We start from the raw sequence: 20402 nt of genomic DNA on the forward strand, positions 1-20402 counted from the left end.
TGTGCGATAGTAGGAAAGGCAGCGACCGACGGGAGCCCTTTTTAAAGGCAAGTCTCGCATACAGCGATGGTTTTGGAGCTACGTTTCCGTACCCTACCGACGGAACACAAAGGCCTGGATAACACGAGACATTTTTTTTTTCATGCAACGAGCGTGCATCCAGGCATGACTTCCAATGGTTCAATGGGTACTACGCACGATTTTCTACCCGAGTGCCTTGTTAACGTCGACCATCATATAGCGAGAAAAATAAGAACTGCAATGCCTCGTTGATAAATTTGCAGAGTACCACGTGTTGCATTTTCTGGTTGAGGTAGCAACGTTGTTCTCTCAAACAAATGCCAAGTGCAAAATCTAGCCATCTGACATGGGCCCCATTCGCGCGCATAAAAGATATTCCATCATCCAGCTCATAGTCAGAGAAAACAACACAGCAGCTGGCAATGTTCCGGTTTGGATTTATTTGGTTTCTGCTGCGGAAATTATTAAGAACTTGTCGGTGGAACTGACTAGGGAGTGTATCAGGAGTTGCTTCCGAAAAGCATACTTTAGGGGCAGAGAAGGACTGCGAACACTTGAACATCGACTTGATCAGAAGCGTGAAGATTTGTAGCAACGCGTAGATGATGCACAGATTGCCGGAAAAGTCGTACAATGATAAAGTCATATTACGCGATGTATGAGCGCTGCCCGACGGCCGATAATCTGATGATGATGATGAGGAGGCCAACCTGCCTCTAGTTTCCGTGAACTCTAACCACGATTAGTTATATCATGTTCTGAGAAGAACCAACAAACGCGGCTCGCCTATAACAGAGCGCTCAGCGCCGCTAAGAAGCCCATGGTGTAGCTCAATCATTGTGTTTTGGAAGAGAACTACCTGACAACCCAAGCGTCAACATCGCTGTCGCTTAACGCGTCGTACAGCCACAGGTGAGAAACGTGTGCAACTCTGGAAGCCCACGTATTCAGGTGAGAGCCATATTAGCCAGGATGTTCCTTCAATTAATGCTCAGTTGTATATACCTCTCTTTGTTGGTGTCTGCGTCTGCCCCGTCTATTTTAGCTATTTTTAGTGAGAAAGCACTTCTCGCCGCATTCCCCGGGTTCAAGAGGTGCCTTGCTGTCTGAGGCCTCTGAGTTACATGTGTAACTGGCTCACCGGGTGAGTGAACACCTCAATCGCACTGTGAGTAGGCGGTGGGGTCCACCTACAAATTAAAGTCTAATTAAAGCCCACTTGCCCCGGTGGCGGTGCCATCCACCTGGGCCGGTAGCGCCCAGACGAAGACAAGTCCACTTGTCGAAACGTCATCAAGCACCCTGAGGCTTTCCCCTCCCTTGCTCACTTTGTGATTATCAAGAACCATCTGACCAACCTCTCGCTACCATGGACACCTAAAAACTGGGGCAGTTATGCGCCTTTCCTTTTCTGAAAACCAGCGAAATATTTAGACTCTGTTGATTTTTAGGTAATGAAAGGAGCATAACTAGCTCCCTGGGACAGTGGAAACCTCACTTAGGCTTTGAGGTAAGTGCGGTCGTGCTCACCCCCAAAAAACCCTGCTTTCGCTCATTATTTCGTGCTTTGCAATGTTAAACCTAACCATTTTATTTCTTCATTATAGCCGTCCCAAAATGGGATAGGCCTTCCTGGAAATCAATTTCATGCCTGCGCCTTCCCTCGACGAAGAGGCAGGATACAGCTCCCTTCCTGTCTTTCGTTCCGTTCCCTCCCTTCTTGCCTCTCTCATGTCCTCACGGTCATGATGTTGGCATCGCTTGCAGGGCAGCTTTATATTTATGTATGCGTGTTCGGCGATGGTAAGAGTTCCCACTATTGAAAATGCATGCGCATAGCTCCGATACCATTGTACAAAACCAACTATTTTTGCGACAACTCACTTTATAGTTGTGCGTCTAAGTCACCGGTGTATGCGGTGCCACGCACAGGTCTACTCGTGTGTCGAATTTTCTTTTAAGAGCACTAGGCTTTGAAACACTGGACTTAGAAAGGGTGCACAAGCGGCGTGTCTAAACATCGGGCATCCTTAGCTTTTAAATTCGTTTTATTGAGTCATCTTTTGAATTCCAGATATCGAAAGACTGCTACTAATTGGCTTTTTTATGGGAGCCTTTCAAAGAGTCAGGAATTGCAATCGCAAAAAAAAAAGGTTTTATGATTTCAGAATAGCGTACAGGAAGGCCAAAGGCTTGATCAGCTAGAAAAAATTTACCTCTGAAATGAATGCCATGGGGCTTTTGCTGCATCCTGCTGACCTGTATCAGTGATTCAGTTGCAGTGCGACTCGACTGCCGGCTCAAGGTCCCGGGTTTGAAGCCGTTTGAAGCCGGCCATAGCGTATGCTGTACGACAGAGACAAAATGAAAACCTGCTTGTCCTTTGGGAGACGTAAACTCTAGCTGGATGAGATTAGTACTACAAAGCATTTCTCATAGCCCCTCATGTTGTTTTGCGCATAAACATACATCAACCGATCACTGCCATGCTGTCGTGTGTACAAATGTCATACGCAGTCGTTCTCGTACCCTGAATCATTCAGGACCCTTGCGCCAAAACAACGCGACGTATTTATTCACCGGAAGCACATGCCCTGCACGCGCTTTAAGCTACTAATGTTTCCCGACGCGTCCGACTATTAACAACGTTGTTTATATCCACTTGGGAAGCCACATCGCGGAACTGCTGAGCGGCATTTTCCGGCACCGCATGCGATTGGGACACTTGTTTTGATGGCCTGAACCAGGGTGCGTGACTAGCGACCTGCCAAGGCCTGTCATGCACGCAAGGCTTATTTGTCGTCCTATACCTGCGACCTTTGACACCCTGCAGACTATGAGCTGCGATGAATAATTCAGTATTTTTGACGCTGCCGATGATGAGAAAGTTCCCACTTATATATAACTAGACACACGTTCTTTGCTCCCCGAAAGGGCTGAATGTAGCCTATATGTCCTAGCCGCACTTATATCGGTTAGTGCCTACCCACTTACTATGTGTGTTAAACAGCAGTCAACCATCTCACTGTACTTCGTTTCTCACTTGAATCGCTGATTTAGTGCAGACATCCACCCACGTGTATTTATTAGATCCGCAATGCTGACCGCCTTACAATGCGATGTCACGTTCGTTCGGGCATTCAACGAAACTGGAATATCTCTGTGGGGATCTGTGTGAGAGCAGTAACATGTCGTTTACATTATCGAGTTCCTCAAGGAAGAGATGGACTGGTGCAACATTGTTTCGCGCATATGTATATTATGACGGCATGACTACGCGAGGTGCTTTGTAGGTATAGGGCACAAGGCTAAACCTCGCTGGACGCTCATCATAAGCACGCTAAAGATGCTCTGTGAAGTTCGTGGCTGCTTTCCGTAAGGCTGGGACCAAAACATCAAGCGATGGACTCCTTTCACAGTAAGTGATATGATTGTTTTGACTGCCAAAAGGCGTGCACAGGGGTACGCGCATCTATGCCATAGTTTTTTCGCACACAGGAGCTGCAGTCACAATCCTTCGCGTTTGCTTAAGCTGTCGATTTAGTTAAATTATTGAAGTAAGACAGAAGTAAGTAAGCCCCAAAATTTCAGATGATTTTGAAGTATGCCCAACATACACAAATGACACAACAATAAAAATGCTTACTGCGTTCCTCTTCCAACTTGGCAGGGCATCCTTTCAGTTTCCTCAATTCACCTATGACACTGGGCTTCTTACGACTCAATTCCATAGTATATGTATGAATACCCAGAAAACATGAAGCTAGTGCCGTCTTCTTAGTAGTTTACTCAAACTACGCTAACTCTCTGTATTTCACTTGCAGTTCGTAAGGGCACCAAATATATTATTGCATGCGCTTTTCGGCATTTCTTCGCAGCTGCTTTAAGTACAGAGGCTTCCAATATTTTGTCATCTTTATTGTGCAACTGAGTTCTATACGCTTCCGAGCATATTCTTTCTGATGATAAAATTTGGATCATACATAGCGACTATTTACTTGAGCTACCGTTGGTCGTATTCGGTCAGCCAGCAAACAAAACACGGATTCATCGTCATCACCGTAATCATCATCACGCTGACTATACCCAGTACAGGACTAATGCCTTTATCATACCTGTTCAATTAACCCTCTCCTGTGCCAATCTTGGTCACTTTATATCCGCCCGAAAACGTCTTAACCTTATCCGCCCTCTTAACTTTCAGCCTCCCCCTGCTAAGCTTGCCTTCCCTTTGAATCCATTGAGGTACCCTTACCTACCATCGGATATCTTGCCTTCACATTGCATGCCCTGCACGAGACCATTTCTTCTTCTTGATTTCCACTAGAATATCATTAACTCGCGTTTGTCACTGGGATTGGAATTACAGGGATTGGGGTAATCTAAATTTTATCCACAATGGCAATGAGATGTTAACTCTTCATGACTTTTAAATTAGGGCAGTGGAAGAACACACTTTATGGAGAGTTCGAAACCAACCTGTTTTTTTCTTAATTGATTTGCCACTTTTCCGAAACTGAGTGGAATATTTTATATCAAGACAGTTATACTTCATCCATAAGCCTATCAGAATATCCTGAGCACACATCGAAAAAACCTTGGTCCTACATTACTCTATAAATAACCGCTACACGCGAGGGGTCACTGAGTGTTTCGGCCAGAAACGGAACATGCTACAACGTGTTCGTGTTTTTAGGCATGTTCGAAACAGGAAAACCGAACAATAAGGTCGTCAAATTATGTTGTATTAGATCAAGGCTAGTATTAGGAAATGAAGTATTTATTTTGTGAAAGAGACTTTGCTTAACTTTTGACATTATTCCTCGGCAAAATAACGGAGCAGCTAAGCGGCTAATATGTCACATGGAGCCAGCAAGTTTTGTACATATCGAATGTCAAGCAGGAGGGCATATCAAAAATAAATGGCATTCATTGCAAGCGGGATTAGTTGTCAGCGTACGTACGTGTCTGTGCTGATCAAAATTTTTTTTTTCTACAGGCAGGCAAGAAAAGGTGTTTTTCGTTCGACCTGTACGAGAAGCGGTGCCGGTGGAAGAAAGGCCGTATGTGATAAAGCGCTTTCGGAAATACATGATCATGTGCCGGCTCTTTGGATGCTTTTTCATTGAGGGAATTTGGGTTAGTTCGCTGAAGAACGCCAAGGTCCGGATGATTGGCGTTTACACGCTCTGTACCGCTGCATGGTTACTGCTGAGCCTATCAGTGTCGATAAGCATCATTGGCAAACTCTTCCTGACCTCCAACATTACTCAGTCCTTCACAAAGTCCCTGTTGTTCATCGTGAACAGCATCGTGATGACCAGAGTCACCGTCAATTTAGGATGCATGATCCGGGGATCGTCCAGGTTCCTCCAGTTCTTCCGAGACTCGCAGGACTACGAGAAATTCTCGGGTTTTGTGCCTTTCGAAGATTCTGAGGTTCGAGGTCTCAAGCAACGCTTCCAGGCGCATAAATTCGCTTACGTGCTTGCGTTGCTGGTTAATTACGGCTTGGTTATCAAAGTTCCTGTAGCGACGCTGCTACAAGGTGCCGAGGAGTGGTGGCGACTTGCCGCCATGTTTGGAAGTATGTTCACCTCCATCACGGTGTTGTTTTATGACGCCCTGGCATACATCGTCCTCAGCTACTGTTCCGAGGTCCTGGCCGAGTACCTACGCGCCGAGATTCGAACACTTCGCAGGAAAGATTGCCGCTCTCGTCCTCACCTACAGACCAGCCGTAGAATAGAGAAAGTCAGGCTCAGTGTGTCCACCATCAAAAGTCTCAAGCGGTCCATCAATGAGATCTGGCATCCGGCTTTGGCTGCTTGGTCAATGGGCCTGATTTTGATATTGTGCATAACCCTCTACGCTATCGCTACCGGAGACCTTCAGCATCCGGATGTCTGGATGGCTATTGCCTATTCTGTGCAGACTTCAATAAGCTTCGCAGACCTCGCCATCTTGAGCCAAGCGTTGACTGATGAGGTAAGCCGTGTGTTTTGGTTGGCTTTGCGCATGCGCTCCCTGGCGCCTGGATAACTCACGTTTTACGTATACGTTCCCAATTTGTTTCCGTATAGGTGTGGGAGGCCTGTGTAGCGAAAAAGGACGCTGTCAGGTATAGGAAAAACCTGAAGCTGAGGGCGCGACATTCCAGTCACTTTTTAGAAGAATTTTCGATGGTCCATTAACTTTATTTGAAAAGTACGTTAATTTGCAGTGGCCCGCACACGCTTAGGATATAAAACAAACAAACAACAGCTTTTGTAATGATTTACGAGGCGAGCTGCGTGAAAACTGACCGAGTAAATTTCCATGTCTAATGAGCTAACCTCATTCCTCACCCCTCTTTAACGCCCAATGTCTAACGGAAACGGATTTAATATAAAATATATCATACGCGTAATGCACTGCACCACGAGTAGCGAGAGCACGTACATGTGCGCACAAACAGACGCTATGTGCTATCTAAACTCCAATTTGTTACACACTTGTCGAACACAGGCCTCCAGTGAGTGGTATCAGGGATTCTCCTCGGTATCACGGTAGTCATCGGTCGCATCGTTTCGCAAATTGTGACGGTATTGAATTCTTTTCAGTCGCTAATACTGTATTGCGGCAAGCTCAGATAATTTCAGTATTATTTGGGAAGTCGACCCATTGCAGAGGTGTTTATAGCTATGCTTAAAATTGTACCTAGGCCGAAACTTACGTTCAGAACGTTTCTTCATCACTACTTACGGTCAAGTACTACCGTAGTGATTCCTAACTGGCATTAAACAGTTATTGGCGACCCATTTGGAAATTATAACGCTGTGTCCCCATCACGTCAAGGTAGTATCATCGCATCAGAGAAGCTATGATAAACTCTGAAGGCAAACAAAGCCCAAGAAAACTAATATTCGGAGTGCCTTAGTGAAATAATTTTCGTTTTCTTTTGCGGTTTGCGATTAAATGTGCACATAGTGAAGTGCACTGCAAGCAATTGTGTTGCGCGTCCGCATACTGCTTTACACATGCAGAAAGCGAAAACGCGGTAGTCAGCGGCAAGACTTTGTCTTCTTCACTCTGCCCGAATTTATCGAGTATTTTTTTTTCATTAGAGAGCCGAACAAATTCTTTTATGCCCCAATGTTCAAACAGCAAGCCTGGCCTGCACCATGTTCACTGTTGCCCTTTCCGCCGCATTCACACAAAAGCGCCTCCGCCCCCATTACTCATCTTTCACTTCCCCATCCCTACGAAATCTATATCAGCAATGAAACGCCACGAAACAGTGAAAGTGTGCAGATAAAAGAGACTTGGCTGGCCACAAAACATTTTCGACAATGGCAAGTGGCATTTTTTTGTTTCAGGCGCAAAATTTGAAGGCAGCCACAGTTCGTGTTGATGTGATGGAGATCACGGAGTCTTGCCGAGAGCAAGTAAGGTGTAACTATTCCTCTTATACCAATTCATGACGTGTTCTAGATTCGCTTAGTAAACTGATCTATTGATTGATTGATTGATTGATTGATTGATTGATTGATTGATTGATTGATTGATTGATCGATCGATTGATCGATCGATTGATTAACATTGTCGTTCCATCTTCGAACAGGTGCAGTACTTGCATGACACCATCGATCCCGAGTCTATGTGCTTGACATGTGCGGGCTTCTTCCATCTCAGCAAGTCCCTTATCCTCTCTGTAAGTGTGTCATGATTAAGTGGAGCAAAATTATGCGACAGGCTAAAAGGAATTCTCAACAATATCGTGTGCTTTACGTGTGCGGAGAATATGAAATTGATTCCTTCGTGTGCACTCACGTCTTCTTTTTATTTGTGTTGAGTTCGCACATTGTATTCTTGGAAAACACACACAAATTCGCCCTACACTATATGCTATCCCGAAACAATGAACCGGCCCTAAGGCGTTAAAAAAATTCGCGGGGCAAGTGGAATGATGTGCTCAGTATGGGCGGCGTAATCTGTTCTTCCAGATGGCTGGCTCCATCATCACGTACGCCATCATCCTGGTGCAGACTGGCGACCAGCTCGCTGATCACGTGGATGTTGGCAGCCTGGTCGGAGCACAAGTGTGACTAAATAAAACGAGCACCACGTCCAAATCCAGCTCGCAAGGTTCTAACAAAGAACCCTGCAAATATTATTCTTGTAGCACAGATGTTCTAGTAACTCGATCGTTAAGCACTCTAATAAAATATTCATAGCACTGTAAGCTATTAGCTTTTATTGGTCGTCTAAGGTTCTTTTTTCACCATTTAGCACAGACAAAAGGACGTAGACAACAGAACGGGTTAATTGGGATGATACAAAAGACTTAGTAACTGTCCATCAGCACGGTGGATGTCTCAACAACGCCGGCAGGTAAGCGATGAAGGAAGGAGGGCAAGAAGGAACAGAGAAAATGGGCTTGTAGTGGAGGGCTATGGGTTAATTTCGATCACTTGGTTTTCTTTAGCAGGTACCGATATCACACAGCACACAGACATCTTTGCAATTTGCACCTTTCGAAACTTCATGGCTACGACCAGAATGAAATCTGCAGTATCGAGTTTAGCAGCCCAACGCCATGACCACTTCTCTGTCGCTGTGGGTGGCACAAAAGAGTAAATAATACTGAACGTAGTACAAGCACCGACTCACAACCAAGTTTTACTGTAACGCACAGCGTTTTTCTCTTGTATCTATGTACTATCGCGATGAAAAGAAACGCAAACGACGCGCCGCCTACGCGGTCCGCTGTTCGAATTTTTTTTATCTCGCTTTTACCTGGGTGGTAACAAAAAAAAGATGCTATAGTCGCCTTAGAATGCACCACGGATGACTCTAGCATCTTTTTGCTGTCATCGAAGTAAAAGCGCGATGAAAAGAAATGCGAACAGCGGAGCGCCTAGGCTCTGCTCTGTTTGCGTTGTTTTCCATCGCCCCTGTACTTGAAAGGACCAAAGTAAGCAATGAAAAAATATCAACATAACGCCCTGTGAGTGTCATTATATATTGTTAACTCTTGTGGCCTCACTCAGCGAAAGAACTAAGCTTATTTTCGCTGGGAGCTGCCGAATAAATACGAAAGCACTTACCTGTGAAGTTTGCAATCGCGCCAGCGTTCACAACCTTTCTTGCAGCTAAATGATCATGCAACTGTTTAGAAAAGTGACCTCGTCGAAAATACAGCAAGACTATGCCCATGATTCAAACATTGACCACCAATACTCCGAGAGACAACTCTGGGGCCAGTATATTGTTGCCTTTTCAACCATTACCTCCACGGGCTCAATACAAACCGCGTGGAAACGACTAGGTATTGTATCTATATGAAGGTATTACTTAGAGGATAGTCTATGGTAGCGCTGAACTGCTTGGGACATCTATACAAAACTCCCTCGACAAAACGCGAACCTGCAATACCTTCCTTCAGGGATATTCTCTTTATGTTAGTATAAAAATAAGCATCCCAAAAACCGAACAACCGGCATCCGTGAACCCTGGATCTGAACACCGGAACCGCAAGGAAAACCGATCTGCTAGCGACCCTAATTCGCATTTCGCATAACTGCGCAAATGTACCATCATTTTTTTTGGCGTCCCGTTCCTCTACTTCAATTTGCCGACAGTTAGCCTTCAAGTCAATGAACAAGATTCCTCTACTTCAATTTGCCGACAGTTAGTCTTCAAGTCAATGAACAAGATGTACTTAGCGCGCCGTAATCTGCCCAGCAAGTCGTCAGTGCGGGCACAGATAGACGTCCTTTTTGGTCGCACTATTCAGGTTTCGACAGCCGACACACAGCCGGAGAGTGCAATTCTTCTTAGCAAGGACGAGAAGAGAAGACAACGGGAATCAGGAAGGTTGAACAGCTCCATCGTCAAGCATTTCCTTAACTTGCGTTTGAATCGCTGCCCGTTGTTTTGCACAAACACGTTAAGGCTGCTGTCGTATAGAGCGAGTGTCACCATAGGTGATAATGCGGTGTTGCGTTATGGGCGTTTGACGAACCTTCGAGGCGGAAACAAACACGGCATGAATTCCAGCTCCAGCCGCTCCAAGGCCAGTCGTTGCTCCCTGGGCAGGTGGCAGTTTACGTGGACGTTATCAAGACGGGTTCGTCACTGCCCGCTGCCGCGGACGTAAAACGAACTGGTATATCGACAACAGGTTTGGAAGAAACGGAAGTTTGGAAAAAGTGCTGGTACTCATAAGAAAAATTAGTGACTAGGTTCGCTGACCATCCACTACGAAACGTCAGTAGACTGCGAGTGGCGCAGATGCCTGTATCAGCAGTGGGGCATGATTAGCTTCGGTGACTGCTTCGGCGCCATGCAAGTCACCGCAGGGGACCTAAACCAAAGCACTGCTCCTTGGCGGCAACGTGACGCTGTCTGCAGAAACGCGAAAGGCGGCACTGCGGTGGCAAGAGCTGTCGAGGTGGTCGAATTTCCCGGTCAAAAAGGCGATGTTTCGGTGGCGGAGGTCGATGACGGCACCATACTCCCGCTGAAAGTCAACGCCGATAATGAGATCGCGAGAACAATTAAGCAGAACGACGCAACTGACGACGCACGCAGATACGTTAATCTGAACGCGAGCCGTGGATATACGCTTCGGGGTACAGAGACGACCAATGGCAGTACGAAGATGAACCACAGGATGCGGTGTAAGCACTCTTTCAGAAGAGTCGCTAATTTACCACTGAGAATCGAATAGTCGACCCCGGTGTCCATTAACTCATTAACTCTGTAACCATCGAGAATAACCGGTACCTCAAGAGAAACGGGATTGTCTAGCTCGGATGACGGTGCCGTCACTTCGCGGTCGGAGCGTAGCTTCGGCGACGGGAGGTCAGCGCAGCGACTCCCATCGACCTCGCCCTCGAAGGTTGCTGGTCTTAGTTTTCCCGGCGAGGCTGGGCGCGACTGTGCCGCTCGCGAGGGGCTCTGAGGGGTAGGAGAAGAGCGCCTCGGGGAAGATGAGCACGACTGACGAGGCGCACGGGATAGAATTCGCTGTTCCGCAAGGAAGTCCTCAATGGCAGGGAGTCGACGGCGAATCGGCGCGAAAGCCCTGCAGGCCGAGGCGTCCTTAAAATCAATGCTGGTAAACAAGGCCTGCTTCTCCGCGGTGAAAGCAGAGTGGCCGGCTGTCAGTCTTGCTCCAGACGTCGCTATTGTGCAGGGGTGCTCGGCGATCGACTAAATACTACCATGGTGGGTCTCGGGACAGCGTTACAAGAGGCGTTGTGTAAAATGGTGGTTGCGAAGCGGGAGCAGGAAGCTTCGCAACTTCGGCATAGGTAGGACGGCGGTAGCAGCCTGGTAGAGGTGGTGTTTCGACAATAGGGTCCCTGAACGCATGTTGCACCTCCTCGCGAACAAGAGCGGAAATTGCACCCAGCGCAGGTTGTGAAGGGCTGCAAAATTTGAGAGCCTCTTCAGGCACGATAGAGCGAACTCGGTTCGAGAAAATCGTCATGATGGCTTCCGGCGGTGGTAAACTCTGCGGTGACTGCAGCAGCATGCACAGGTACGGTTGTAAGTTGCAAAACGCTGTTGAAAGACCTTTTTTATCGCTTTGGCCTAAGCAAGGAATGCAGCGACGGTCGATTGTGGCCTAAGCACGAGACCTACAAACAGCTGTTTTCTGATGCCACGCATCAAGTTCCGGAGTTTTTTATTGAAGAAGGAAACCAGCGCAAAAGACGAAGACACAGGAACAAGGAACACAGGACACCGCTGGACTATCGACTGTATTTATTTGAGAAACGACCACATTTATACCCTTCAGTTATCAAGCAAGCTTGCGCACACATGACAGATTAACAAGACAAGGTAAATAGCAGCATCACATACAACCGCGTGAGTTCATAAACCTAATTTCTTTATCAAATAGACTAACCGTCGTGTCACTTACACATAGATGTCTTTGATTAACGATATGGTATGCCTCTAGAATTTCACGTTGGCTCTTAGTTTTACCGCGTCCAAAAATGGTAGTCTTCTTGAAGAGCGGAATGCATTTGTGCTTTCTGCAATGTTTTGGCAAATTCGCCCCGTCATCTGTGGAAAGCAATCTTCCATGTTCTCTGAGCCGGGTGTTAAGACAGCTGCCAGTCTGCCCGATGTACACATTCCCGCAGGATGAAGGTAAGCAGTACACTACCTGGGTGGCACAGGTGACATATTTGAATTCGTGCTTGATCGTGCACTGTGAAGTTGTACTTTTTCTTTCGTCAATCCTTCTGCACAAACTGGCCAGTTTTCGCGGGGCTGAGAAGACTACATCAACACCGTGCCTACTTGCGACCTTCTTAATATTGTGTGAAAGTGCGTGCAAGTAAGGCATCACTTCACACTTGCTTTTGTCCTTCCTTCCTTCTGTCAATTTAGGTTTGGCTTTAATTTTTTTGAGAAGCTTTTCAGAGACACCTTTCATAACATGCGTAGGAAAGCCTGCTTCTATTAGTCTCTTCTGTTGTTGCAGAAAGCTTTCTTGTACTGTATGGAAGCAGCTTTTCTCCAGCGCGTTACTGAGGCATAAGGTTGCAATAGCCCTCTTGGTAAGTTTGGAGTGGCAGGAGCTGTAAGGGAGTAAGATTTTCTTAGTTCGTGGGGCATAGGTCCAGCAAAGGTGGTTATTGCACTTAAAAGTTAAAACAAGGTCTAAAAATCTAATACGATTGTCGTCCGGTAACTCATGGGTAAACGTCAATGAACTAGAGCACGAAATAAAGCGATCTAAAACACTAGCCACCACATCCTGCAGATTGTCATTAGGTAAAACTTTCAAAAGTACTAAAAAATCATCAACATAGCGGAACACCTTTGCCACATGGATCATGTCCAATTTTTCTTTCAGTAAGGAGTCAAACTCAGACAGGTAGATGTGGGTTAAGATTGGCGCCACACAACACCCAATACAAACTCCTTTTTTCTGGACGTACACTCCACCATTAAAATCAATCATTGTAGAGGACAGGTAGGTCGTGAGAAGTTCTAAAAAACCTTCAACTGAGCAACCACAGCAGTTCTGGAACTGAACCGTGTCGAATTCTTCTATTAGGTCGCGCACTGCCTGCAGCATCTGTTCATGGGGCACTGAGTAGTACAGCTCCTGGATGTCTATGGACACACCTGTATTGGCCCCGTGATCACCTCCCTTGAGCGCCGCTGTCAAATCCTGGGAACTCCCGACAGAGAATGGGTCAAGGGGCTCCAGAGTGGAAAGCTTGGATTTAAGGAACTGTCCGATCACTTTTTGCCAAGATCCTCGTTCTGTGATTACAGTCCTCAGCGGGCAATCAATTTTGTGGGTTTTAGCAGTGAAAAAGACGTGCAGTTTATCACCTTTGCACGAATTCACGGCTTTTTCAAGCCTGTCAAAGTTGAGATCGTGGAGAAGCTTCAGGACATCAGATTTGGCTCTTGTCGGTCTTTTCTTGGACTTCATGAAATTTTTGTTGATCGCATCCAAAGCTTTTTCATTGAAGGCATCTTTTGATGAAACAACGAAGCTTCCTTCCTTGTCGGACTGAAGTAAAGTCAAACCTTCAGCCCGAAAGTGGTCCACAATGGTCACAAGTGGTCCAAGCTTTCCACTCTGGAGCCCCTTGACCCATTCTCTGTCGGGAGTTCCCAGGATTTGACAGCGGCGCTCAAGGGAGGTGATCACGGAGCCAATACAGGTGTGTCCATAGACATCCAGGAGCTGTACTACTCAGTGCCCCATGAACAGATGCTGCAGGCAGTGCGCGACCTAATAGAAGAATCCGGCACGGTTCAGTTCCAGAACTGCTGTGGTTGCTCAGTTGAAGGTTTTTTAGAACTTCTCACGACCTACCTGTCCTCTACAATGATTGATTTTAATGGTGGAGTGTACGTCCAGAAAAAAGGAGTTTGTATTGGGTGTTGTGTGGCGCCAATCTTAACCCACATCTACCTGTCTAAGTTTGACTCCTTACTGAAAGAAAAATTGGACATGATCCATGTGGCAAAGTTGTTCCGCTATGTTGATGATTTTTTAGTACTTTTGAAAGTTTTACCTAACGACAATCTGCAGGATGTGGTGGCTAGTGTTTTAGATCGCTTTCTTTCGTGCTCTAGTTCATTGACGTTTACCCATGAGTTACCGGACGACAATCGTATTAGATTTTTAGACCTTGTTTTAACTTTTAAGTGCAATAACCACCTTTGCTGAACCTATGCCCCACGAACTAAGAAAATCTTACTCCCTTACAGCTCCTGCCACTCCAAACTTACCAAGAGGGCTATTGCAACCTTATGCCTCAGTAACGCGCTGGAGAAAAGCTGCTTCCATACAGTACAAGAAAGCTTTCTGCAACAACAGAAGAGACTAATAGAAGCAGGCTTTCCTACGCATGTTATGAAAGGTGTCTCTGAAAAGCTTCTCAAAAAAATTAAAGCCAAACCTAAATTGACAGAAGGAAGGAAGGACAAAAGCAAGTGTGAAGTGATGCCTTACTTGCACGCACTTTCACACAATATTAAGAAGGTCGCAAGTAGGCACGGTGTTGATGTAGTCTTCTCAGCCCCGCGAAAACTGGCCAGTTTGTGCAGAAGGATTGACGAAAGAAAAAGTACAACTTCACAGTGCACGATCAAGCACGAATTCAAATATGTCACCTGTGCCACCCAGGTAGTGTACTGCTTACCTTTATCCTGCGGGAATGTGTACATCGGGCAGACTGGCCGCTGTCTTAACACCCGGCTCAGAGAACATGAAAGATTGCTTTCCATAGATGACGGGGCGAATTTGCCAAAACATTGCAGAAAGCACAAATGCATTCCGCTCTTCAAGAAGACTACCATTTTTGGACGCGGTAAAACTAAGAGCCAACGTGAAATTCTAGAGGCATACCATATCGTTAATCAAAGACATCTATGTGTAAGTGACACGACGGTTAGTCTATTTGATAAAGAAATTAGATTTATGAACTCACGCGGTTGTATGTGATGCTGCTATTTACCTTGTCTTGTTAATCTGTCATGTGTGCGCAAGCTTGCTTGATAACTGAAGGGTATAAATGTGATCGTTTCTCAAATAAATATAGTCGATAGTGCAGCGGTGTCCTGTGTTCCTTGTTCCTGTGTCTTCGTCTTTTGCGCTGGTTTCCTTCTTCAATCATGTACCGACTCGCCCAGCTCTCCACTCTACTAAAAGGAGTTTTTTATCTTCAGGCATGGCCGGATAAGCTGTGCTGAAGAGGCACATCATGTCTCCAACGTTTCTTGTATTAGGCTAACGGGCACACAGCACACTCAAACAGATTGCAACGTACCGTCCTTGCCAAAAATAACTGGGCAACGGTGGTTTGTTTCTTAGTCGCGTAGCGAAGCACTAATGGCAGCCCTTATCATGGCAGCCCTTAAGCTCTGAATCTCTGTAAAATAAGGGGAACCCCTGTCCTTACGTTTGGACACCTTTCACTCTATAGGGATGTCGTAAAGGCTCCGTTATACGGTCTAGAAGCGAAAACTTATTACTCGGTTATTTCTTGCAATGGGGCTACTTGTTGACGAAGGGTGCTTTAATACCAGGCAGGAAGAGAAGCAAGGCCAGGCAAGCTTAGGAAGCAATGGCGACAGATCCCTCACAGCGCAAGCACCACATCGTCGCCGCCAGCTATGCGTCACCTGGCAATACTAGGAGGCAGTATATACACACCTGGCAGCCTCCAACGAAGCTGGCTGCAGATAAATAAACACAACGGCTATATGCGGGGAATGACCAGTAAGTGCTATCACACTAAAAAAAAGCATGCGCTCGTCCAAAATTGCTGGGTACGTGAGCTCCCGCGGGTATGCCTATAATCCGCAGGGCACCGCGGCGGTACATACCGCGAGGTAACACGCGGGTACCTATACCATGACCTCGGCGTCTGGACCCGAAGTCACGGGTTCAGTCCCAGCCGCAGCGGCCGCGTTTTAAACGAGGCGAAATGCAAAAGGCGCCCATGAGCTTTGTGACGGTCTATGTTAGAGAACCCTAGGCGGCCCGAAGTAATCCGGAGCCCTCCACTGCGGCGCCCCTAGCAGCCCACAGTGTTTCCTGGGCATGTAAAAATACAGCATTTGATCGATGTCGCTACGGCGTATGCAAACACACTGTTATCCCGGTCCCTTTTGTATCCTGCATCATTTATCATCGCTTGGCGGAAACAACACGAAATATTTATTCACCGGGGTCCGCATGTCCTTCATTCCCTATAGGCTACACTTACATATTCAAGTGTTTGATAGAACTATATACGTCTGGCGATAAAGAATTATAATATAGATGGAAAATGAATTCTCGCCAAATTATGTCACACTTCCTGACGTTTACAAAACAATGTTCCTCAAGAGTTTCAGCAGCGAAATTAAACAGAATAACAACATTTTGTGCTTGTTCATCACGGCTGTCAGTAGCTGTGATTTTCAAACTACGACGAAAAATGAAGCGTCAAAACGACGACGCCAAGGGCCGGCCAGTAATCGCCAACGCCAGTAATCGCCATGTCGATTGGGACAACGCCTCGATAACCGCTTCAGAGAAGTGCACCTGTGATCACACCTGCTTCGAGAATTTCTCCACGTTCGAACCGCAAAGCACTCTTTATTTCGGACATAGGACAATCTTGCCGAGATCTTCGCACGTTCACTGCGTCATCTATCATGCAATAAGCCACGACCTTCGGCCTCCGCTTTCATTGCGAACCAAGAACTCGGCCCGGAATCGTATATTTTTTGTTAATGACTCAATGTCCGTTTTTCATCTCTCTTAGGAGACTGTTTCCCGATGCGACCGACCATTAACGACATCCTTCACGTCAGCTCGGCAAGCTGCATCATGTAACTGCTGCTCAGCGGTTCCCGGACACAGCACATAGTTGAGCCGCTTGTCGATGGGCTGAACCAGGCTGCGTGACCACCAACCTGTCACGGCCTCTCATGCACGAAATGCTTATTTCTCGTCAAATAGCTGAAACCGCTGGCGCCCTGTGGTCAGGCGTCCGCAGGCACGATGCATAATTCAGGCCAGTACCTTTTTTGACCTTGCAGGGAATGCGGAAGTTCCTACCCATGCACCACGATACGTACGTTGTCAGATCAACGAAGTAACCGAAAGAAAGGTGCATCCACGAAAAGCAGGAGGTGAGCTGTAGCTAGCTTCCCCTCCCGTCGTGATGTCTGGTAGACCGCATTCAACTGCCTCTCTTGCCTTTCTTTCCCGCGTGAATAGCTGTTTCACTACAGAGGCCGACCTTGGTGCCTTTATTAGTTCCTCAGTGGTCACTGCTGCATCGTGCGACGTCACGGTCCTTCGGGCATTCAGCGAAATAGGGCTATCTCTATGGGCTATCTTTATTACAGCTTTATGTGAGTAGACGCCTGTCATTTACATTATCGAGTTCTCCAGCAAATTAACGGCTCAGCAGGACAACAAAGTTGTTTTTCACGTGGGATTATGTTATTACGTTGTCACTGCTGAACTGTACTCCGGACGAAGGTTGCAAGACACGTCTGGCTACGTTCACCGTCGTGAACAACGCTCGAGTCTCTCCGGGGCGTTCGTGTTGCGTTCGTGGAGCTGAAGGCAAGATAGCAGGCGATGGACAACTTTCGTCGTAAGTGGTATACTTTTTCTGTCCATCAAAAGCATAGGCATAGGTTTTCGCAGTCAACTCGAACTTGACCCAGTATTGCAAATACGAACGTTCTAAGGTGAACATCGGCATCCTTTCTATTTGTGTCGCACCGGAAGTCATAAATTTTAAGTGTGGTGTTTTATTGCCGTCTGTTTAACAAATCATGACGAATGTACATAATATCCACAGTTTAAGCTTACTTAGGATATGGCTTACACCTACCCAACATGTCACAAATTAGAACGTCGTTTGCAATTTGGAACGAAAGACTTTAAGCAACATCATTCTGCACATCTTGTTGCTCTTGGCAAAGCCCACTATAAAAGAAGAGCTGAAATGTGCCTGAAAAATATGTAAGTGATGGATTCTTGATAGTGGGGTCACTCAAAGTTCAAAAATTTGTCAACTTCTCGTTTTTACACTTATGAAATGGTATTCCATTATCGCGCGTTCTACGGTTCTCATTACAACTGATTCAAGTAGAGAAGCTCCCAATAGTTAAGAACAACTTTTACCAACTTATATGTTATGAGCTACAGTTTGTGAGCTTGCATGCAGATGCATCCTGTCGGTAAAAATCACTGCGTACCTGGTACAATCAAAGACAGCTGGGATTATAACAGGCTTTTCTTCTTAGTCTATATTGATTTTTTATTCAAAGCAGTAATAGATACATTGCTATGGTTTTTAATATACCAACGCAAACAGTAATGTACTCCGGTGACAGAGTGCAACTGAAAAACGATTACTTAACTAAAATTCACTAAAAAGCATTATTTTTTATAGCGGAATATTCCATGCGAAATTGAAGGCCATCAGCATAGGAGCTTATCCAATGCTTTAAGTTTCTTGTGTGGTGTTGTGATTTTAGATGTCAACCAAAGCACAAGGCTTTTTTATCGGACGTTGCTTTCAGACCATTCTTGAGGAGGATAAAGTTGGACTTCAGTTCTTTCATGTGTGCTGGCAGATTCATGCACTTGTTGGTTGACATCTAATCCACAGGCCAAAATCATCAGCCGCTTGTCTAGCAGACTTGGGCTCTCAATAGTGCAGTCGTCCAATCACCTGTCTAAAGTGCTCGACCGGCGTTCCAGGAACTACACCTGTGTCATTTACCAGTGACCTATGGCTCTAAACATGTCCATATGGTGCGTGTACAATCCCATGGACCGTGTTTAACTTCAAATGTCTTTAAAAACTTTTTAGACCGCTGCTCCGGTGCTCTAGACAGGTGTGTGGACAACTGTATATAATGTTCGCCTCCTTGCCGTAGAGTCCGCATGCACAGGTCGCACCGACGTGTCTTTCACGTTAGTTGAGAGAAAAGACCCTATATGGACAAGAAAAAAAAATCGGTATAAGTTGTGATAAGGAGTTTAATAGGGTCCTAATTCATCGCGCTACGTAGGACTCAAAAACTTATGCTGGTGGAAGAGCCTGAGCCACTCAGAGTTTAAAAAATAACAAAAATGTTCTGCGTTTTCTCGACTTAATTCCCCTCTCTTGATGGGAATCATTCGCATATACCTAAATTTTTCTTCTTCAATAAATCTATCAGAACGCCCTGGGACCCCCTGACAAATCATCGCAGTGCTGCTTACTGCGCTCCAGTATTAACACTGATAAACTATAAACACTGATCCACTATAAACACTGGTAAACGGCGCCATCCATGAACTCATCAAGACCCTTCTTGGGAAACATTCGGGCGGCTTTTGTGCTGTCTCGAACAAGAGCTAAACATGCGGCCACGTGTTGCATTTCTATAAGCGTATTTCTCGCAGAAAAAAAAAACAGCTGCATAAGACTCACTTTTAGCAAAACAACGGAAGTTGCACAAACACGCGCATTTGCCAAGCGGAGATGGCTTTGCCTAATTCTTGAGAGACATCACCATGACGTCACGGGGTAACATGTGGCACGGCGGTGCAAGGTTTCATGAAGATTGCAGGCAGCAGCACCCTAATAAAATTATTACTACTGCTACGGCTTCCACAATAGCTAGTATACTACGACCCAGTAGAAAAATACGACAGAGTCGGTCCCAAATTGCGACAAAATGTTTCGTCCTGTCGTTACGACAACTTTTTCTGTCGCGACCTTGCCTGTCGTTTGTCGCTACGACAAGAACTACAGGAAATTATGTAGTTCTACAAGAATTTATATTTTTCATACAAGGCCAGGTCCTAACATAATGCACAAAATTTTGTTTTGAGGGGAAAATTGTCAACTGCTGCTACAAGAACTGCATGCTGCTAGTGGTAATACTACTACAACTATTATGGCTAATGCTAGACAACAAGCCCTGTGAAAAATAAAGTGGCCACAAGCGAGATTAGTAGCCTGTGTTCACCGCTGTGTGGTTCAAAAATGTGATTTTTTTCTCTTACAGGTAGGCAAGGCAAGGTGTTATTCTTTCGAAGCGGGCAAAAAGCGGTGGCCGCAGAAGAAGGGTCTTACATGATGAAGCGCTTTCGAAAATACATCATCATTTGCCGGCTCTTTGGATGTCTTTTCATTGATGGCATCTGGGATCGTTCGCTGAAGAAGGCCAGGGTCCGCATGATTGGAATTTACACTCTCTGCACCGTTGCATGGATACTGCTGAGCCTAGCAGTGTCGATAATCCTCATTGGCAAGCTCTTCCTAGTCTCCAACATAGCCCAGTCCTTCACAAAGTCCCTGCTGTTCATAGTGAACAGCGTCGTGACGACCAGGATCATCCTC

Source organism: Amblyomma americanum, chromosome 9, assembly GCF_052857255.1.
Source record: "Amblyomma americanum isolate KBUSLIRL-KWMA chromosome 9, ASM5285725v1, whole genome shotgun sequence".
Lineage (NCBI taxonomy): Eukaryota > Metazoa > Arthropoda > Arachnida > Ixodida > Ixodidae > Amblyomma > Amblyomma americanum.